This window comes from Sinocyclocheilus anshuiensis, unplaced genomic scaffold, assembly GCF_001515605.1.
Source record: "Sinocyclocheilus anshuiensis isolate Anshui unplaced genomic scaffold, SAMN03320099.WGS_v1.1 scaffold385, whole genome shotgun sequence".
Taxonomy (NCBI): Eukaryota; Metazoa; Chordata; class Actinopteri; order Cypriniformes; family Cyprinidae; genus Sinocyclocheilus; species Sinocyclocheilus anshuiensis.
In genome coordinates, this window is record NW_015539876.1 from 454366 (window position 1) to 461522 (window position 7157).

The following is a 7157-nucleotide window of genomic DNA, read 5'->3' on the forward strand; positions in this document are numbered from 1 at the left end:
ATTCATTTCCTGCACTTCCAGCATTCCAGCTGTTCCTTGTAGTAGTGTGGTGATATGCATACTCAACTTCACTCACTGATAATGTGCATTCAAGATATGCAGCAGACATGTGTTGACAAACAAATGGGCAAATTACAATTATTGATCCATTTGTCATGCTCTGCATATCCCACAATTCCAATTTTTACTGCACGTGAAGCATAAGTGAACCTACAGCAACTGACGCCAATCAAAGCACTACAGAAGTTGTCTCATGATGTAATGCCTTTTTCTCTTTTAAACCTAAACTTGTTATCAAATCAGCGATCATGAATCAAATACATTGTTTCTTCCCATGTGTGACTGAGATGCTGGAAATGATTGAGATGCTTTGTCTGATATGTTCTGATATTTGAACATGTAACTGGTGCACAAAATGTTCTACAAGACATTGAAACTCAAAATTCTCAAGTGATGTTTTATGGTACAAACTTTTGTTTTTTACTGTACAATGGTCATTAGTCCCAGTCACAGAACATACAGACAAGCAACCAACTGATCATCCTTTACAGGTCTTCATCAAGTGCTCATAATGGGCAAAAAATAAAAAATCCACCAGGGGCAACATGAGTTACAAAGAATTGGGTGACTATATTATTTACAACTATTATTTATTATTTATAACTATCCTCAAATGTAACCTCTACAGGTAGCCTACATGGTACTATAGTATAATCAATTAAAAATCAAATACATTAAAGTGAAGTTATAATTTACTACTGATTATTTATCCACACATAAATTAATTCTTAAATACACAGTTTCAGGAAGGACCTATCTTATACGGTGGCATTTTTGTATAGATTTACTTACATAATTAATTCCAATATAGCTGGTAGTTCTGTAGTGGATTGTGATAGCGATGATTAATTAGGTCATTGCTGAACTGCCCAAATTAAATTAGAAAAAATGGTGGGAACTGACTAAAAAACATCTAATGCATCACTGATTACATAAACTCTCTCCTTGTAATCAGGTGCAAGATTTTCTTGTTGATGCAAACAAACAGTGACTGAACACAGTGAAGAAACCAAATGCCTGGCAACATCCCCAGTGGTAACCCTTTCTATGTGTCCTATATCCACACTATATCCTATATATGCACTGTATAATGCATTATAGAGGTCTTCATTTTTATAAAAGTATTCCCATTCATACTTGTAAACAACTGTAACCAGTTAAAATTTACCTTTCACTATTCACCTTTAAAGAGCATTAAACACACATTGTTATTTGTGATCAACATTTAAGTAAGCATTATAATGTGTTATATATGTGGTTACAATTATTTACAGTACAACATAAATCTGATTATAAGGTGCAGTGAAAGTCATTATGAATAATATTATATTTAATATAATATATATAACCTTTGCATTTCAATGTATAAGCACACATCGGTGGGTCAAAATTTTCAACATGAAATGAATGGATAACTATATAGATTATCTGAATATGGTAAATTATGTAAATTATATAATTTTTAGAATTCTAAACCGTCCAACATTTCAACAATTGTGGGCCACAGAAGATCCCTTTCAGCAGATGCATCAAAAATGAATAGTTCATAATTCAAACTGTGCATCAATAAATAATATAAGCATATTTTTCATTTAAAAAAGGGAATCTTCTGGTTTTCTGCATTTTTTGGCAAAAATATACAGGTTTTCCAAAAACCTCTCACTTTGTAGCATTATCACAAAGCAGCAGTAGCACCATAGCAGTGTGATACACCTGTAAGAATACAGCAGATGATCAGATGTTCCCATGGTTTATCGTCTCTGTACCTCTCCTGCATGTAAAGCTTAGTCCCTCCGGATGAACCAGGTCTACATGGATCCTTCCAAGAAGAACAGATGTGTCATTCAAAACACACACACACAAAAAGCAAACTACAGACACACTCAAAGTCTTTTAGCTTCCCCATGTAGAGGGAACGTTTATGTGTTCCAGCGAAGTCCGATGTGAGTTGCAAGCAGGTAGCACATGCCTATCGTGCAGGTCATCAGCATCATGGGGAAGCCCAACCTGTGAAATGGAGCACAGTGAAAATTAATATTATGAGTCCCTACCTGAAAGTTCCTATGAAGATGAAAATTGAACCTTAGAAAGCCTGTAAAACCCACTCTGTTAGAAGGGGAAATTCAATCCAAAGCTTTTGGGAAAAGAATCTGCGACACAGTGTTTTGTCATATTGATGCTTGGTGTTTTTTTCTTAATGAAAGGCTGTATTCTTGTGTTCTACTTAAAGTTCATCCCTCAACATCACCCAGCATCTCTCTTTGTTTCATTCCTCCTTTGTTGCTCATATGACGATTTCTGAGCAGTTTTGCATTATTCCCACTTCTGTAGTGCATTTGTTTATGTGTGTGTGTGTGTGTGTGTGTGTGTGTGTGTGTGTGTGTGTGTGTGTGTGTGTGCAACATTACACACTAACTAACATTAAAAAAGTGAAATCGCAATGAACCACCCCTTTAAACATTATGGCAGAGTCAAATGCAGGGGACAGTAGCATTAAAAGTATGATCTCCAGGCATTAACGGTGAAGTCAAAGGCTGGAGATGCAATAGACTGGTGATACTCGTCCGCCCATTTAACATAAGCTGCTTTCCTCAAAGCCGTCAACTCTCAGAGACGTGTGGACCATCCTTCTTGTGCTCGCTTGTAAAAACATCCATCTGGAGAGTGGAATTACCATTATAATTACAACTGGACACTGGCCTAATCTCCACACTCGATCGGCATGCATCTGTGCCCTTCTGACCCTCGGTTCAACATGCTACGTCTCATCTGTCCATGAGGATTATACTACAACCATCCAACCTCACATATTAACAGTAGAACACTCTGTTGAGCAAATCAGTACAAAATACATTTTTGAAAACAACAGATTATAAATAGAAGTGGACAGATTATAAAGGGAAAATGGACAATAGCACCCATCCAAACATACTGAGAACTATATAATCTGTTTTCAAAACAATGCCTGTGCCCAACCCTCCCTTTATCAAATAATCAAGACCAATATACAGTGGGTACGGAAAGTATTCAGACCCCCTTAAATTTTTCAATTTTAAGTTGCAATAGTTCATGTCTTTAGTGAGCCATTAATTTGAATGTTGCTATGACTGGGTTATTGAAACAAATCAGGAAATTAATCTATCTTTTGAACTAGTTCTTTAAAATGAATAAGTTGATTCAGTTGACAAATCAGGCTTACCATTTTGTTCACAAATCAGAATGATTTGTTCATGTATCTAAATGATTTGTTCATGAACTGGAATTGCCTCATTGATTCAATTATCTGGTTTCAGCAGTTCTCCATTTAACAGCTCACCGGAGGGGAAGATTAAGATTATCAGCAAATAAAGAATTTCATTAATTTAAAATATTGTACACCGGTCATGTGGACTGCATTTGCAGTACTGTACATTTAACAGATTTCTAAGATTAAAGACCCATATGAGGATTCTATATAATCGTCATTATACTATTTTCTAGACCTTAGTCAGGTTAGAAGCCATTTTGATGAAAACGAGGCTATGAGGGATAACCTTACAGTCTTTACAATAGCATGCATTGTATAAAAGTCCAAGATTATGTAATTTTCAAAACTCACAACTTTCAAAATTGTTTTAAGGAGTTTTGTCTATTGAAAGTTTTGTCATCTAAACAATCAATATATTATTAAACAATAGTACAATCCATTAATCACACTGTACTTCTATCCCTTAAAGCCTCATTTTGCCTCGTTTTCATTCTTAGTCCCTGACTAAAGTCAATAGTTTAATAATGGCATATGAGTAAACATATGAAAACATTTACTCTGTCTTATTTTTGCCCCACAGCCTGCCGATCTGAGTTCTCTATCTTTTTACAGAACACTAAAAATCCACATGCAGTTTTAATGATTTCTGTTCTGTTTACTTCTCTGATAGTTCATAAATGTCAGATCTTGTTGCTGAATAAAAAGTCCTGTAAAAGGGATTCTGAAATGAATAAATGAGTGAAAGAGCTGCTGAGAGGACAAAGCACTTGTGAGGATGAAAGCTCTGGACATCCATTTATACTGAGTGCATACCTTCAGCAGCCCAGTGGATACTGACTGAGTGCATGGGTAAATACAGGGCATTTGGGGCATAGAGAAATCAACAAGCTCAGAAGAGAAAGTGGCCACTGATTGAGAGGACGATGGAAAGCAAAAGGATGATTAAAAAAAAGAGCAAAAAAAGCCAGTAAACGAGCCAGAGAGGGAGAAACAAGTTTTCCTGATAATGTTGCACAACACAATCTTAAACCAAACAACTCGTCAAAAAAGTGCTAAGTTGAGATGTTCCTTAAAGGAATAGTTCACCCAAAAAAGAAATTTGCTTAAAATTTACTCAGGCCATCCAAGATGTAGATGAGTTTCTTCATCAGAACAGATTTGCTGAAATTTAGCATTACATGACTTGCTCACCAATGGATCCCTCTGGAGAGAATGGGTGCCGTCAGAATGAGAGTCCAAACAGCTGATCACAACAATTATCACAAAACATCACAATAATCCACAAGTAATCCACGTGACCACTACTACAGTCCATCAATTAACATTTTGTGAATCAAAAAGCTGTCTGTTTGTAATAAATTCATTATTATTAAAAGTTTTCAAATTCAATCAATTGTTTCCAGCTAAAATTTGAGTCCTCTATCCATATTATTGTTTTCTCCAGTGAAAAAGTTGTCTTGACTGAATCAGGAAAGAAATTTCACTTTTTTTTAGAACACTTTCACAAATGTTCACTTTTGGGTTAACTAGCTATACCTCTAAGTTCAAACAATAGATCATGCTGCTAGCAATTCGGAGATCATGGGTTCAATTATCATGAACTGATAAAATATACTCCTAATGTGTTGTTTTGAAAATGTCTGTGAAATGCATAAATGTAAAGCAAAAATTAACTTTAACCAGAATTGTAGCCAATTAGTTTCTCCCTTCAACACACACACACACACACACACATACACACACACACACACACACACACACACACACAAAAGGATTTGAAATAAGGAATCGGTGAAAGAGTCAATAGAGAAAGGGGGCTGTCAAAGCACACAAATCTAGACAGAAAATGAGACATGAGGGTAATAGCGTAATACAATCCCACATGGAATAGTGTCCTCCAGCACTTCCTGTCTTTTACTTCATCTCTTTCTAACGTTCTCTAAAATTAGATTATTGGAAAGCACATATTTTAAGACCTATTAATGTAAGTATGGCAAAAATCACAGCTGGTCCAAGGAACAAACCAGGTGTTCAGTATCCAGAAGGCAGGTGGGGAGGCTAAATGCTGGATTGTAGAAGGAACAGGTATTATCTGTATAAGGAGGCATTTGTGTGACATACATCAAAGCAGGTGCACATGCCATGGATGTGAGGGCAGGTCAGCCGGCTAATACACAATTTGAGTGATGTGAATGAAGCAGCCAGGTGACTGATTCATAAGTAGTGAAGTGGACATGTGCAGTGAAACACAGGGTTTCGAGGGTGTGAGTTGTACAATCTGAAAAGCAGCTCCACATGTGGTTTGTTAAACTGGCTGAATAAATAGCACATTGAATGGCACTAAGTACTGCATAAACCATACTAAAATGAATTAGAAAATTTTCTTCTTTAAAGGCCTAATGAAAGGAAGAGTAATGTGACTAAAAGTCTTGCAAAGGTGACACAAATCCATTATGACCATTTGGAGGACAAAGATGACTCCAACATGCGTATTGAGGCAGTCTTTCAAGCTGTTCAATGCATGACATTCACATATATTCATTTAGCAGATTTTTTATCTAAAGTGACACAATGATCTTTTTTTTACACTACGGGGGCAATCAGAGTCAGTAACCTGAGTTTAAATACCTTGCTCAAGGGCACAATGATGGCAGCTCATTAATTGTGCCTTCTTGGTTTTAAATCGACAAGGTTTCAATTATAAGCACAGGTATTTTACTATTTTTACCATCGCAACACCTATATACATGATTAAAAACAATTTTGAGTTAAAACCATAACAGTGAAATGCTCAAAAAACAACGTGAGACCCAATAGGCAAACATTGTAAGGTCACCTGAATGATCAGCTTGCTCTTATATGAATTTCTAGTAATACATTACATGTACAAAAATGCATTTCAAGTTGCAATTGACTAACAGCTAACCCACAGCATGCTAATAGGGTTCAAAGTTAAAACCTTTGAATTATAAGCTGAGATCTTTACGGGTAAACCACAACACCCATATGCATGACCTTGGGGGAAAATCTGTTTTGAGTTGAGGGAAAAATTTATGATTCTTTTATCCATTTTGTCCACCCTTACTTGCTCAAGGCTATCGACTATGTGGCATATTTGTATTAAAAACCCTCAACATCTCAAACATGTGATGAGATAAGGAACAGCTATCTGCCTAAATCTCACCCACTCTCACTACAAGATTGCTGATGTACACAACATTTCCGTACGACTGTGAAAACCTATCTCATGTGGCTCAGAATGGCAATTTTTAGTTGTAACTGGAGAAAAAAAAAAAGAGGAAAACCATTAAAACTAGGGAAGGAAACGACTCTCAAAGTCACACAAAGATACGGTAGTGAGTGGAAATTAAGGTCAGTGTTGATTAGGCCTGATATTTCATACATTACTATAAGTGCTATCATTGTCATCATTCTGTACTTTTCAAAAGGGACACACCAGATGGTTTGTCATTTGGACATCCATCATTATCTTAAATGCCAGTGTTAGGGGGCACATGATGGATTTTGAAGGCCAAAGTGGCTTGGCATGGAACTGGGAATAACAATGTGATCCAAGCTCTGGGTTTGTTTGTACAATAGGCCAATGATTGCCCATGGTTACACACACACATGCTGCTTTTCTCCTCTGTACAAGCACAGAAATATAAGTATATTCATATTATACAGATGAGGGAAAGAGACAATTGGGAATGGAAAATAGGAATGTGCAAAACTGCATATTGAAATTGGATAGTATAGGTGGAATTTCTCAATGATTTGTTTATATATCTTATTAATATTAAGCAGCACTGATTAACTAATTAAGCTAGTTTTGGGTACATGGGGGGGT

At 36.2% G+C, this 7157-nt stretch overlaps 1 long non-coding RNA gene across 1 annotated transcript in view; it reads right to left on the reverse strand.

The window, feature by feature from the left end:
- Positions 1–1442: 1442 nt before the first annotated feature.
- Positions 1443–7157, reverse strand: part of LOC107685291 (uncharacterized) — a 21440-nt gene continuing 15725 nt past the window's right edge. The window contains exon 3 of the long non-coding RNA XR_001633936.1: positions 1443–2067. This is a non-coding gene — a long non-coding RNA (uncharacterized LOC107685291). The remainder of the gene's footprint in view (positions 2068–7157) is intronic.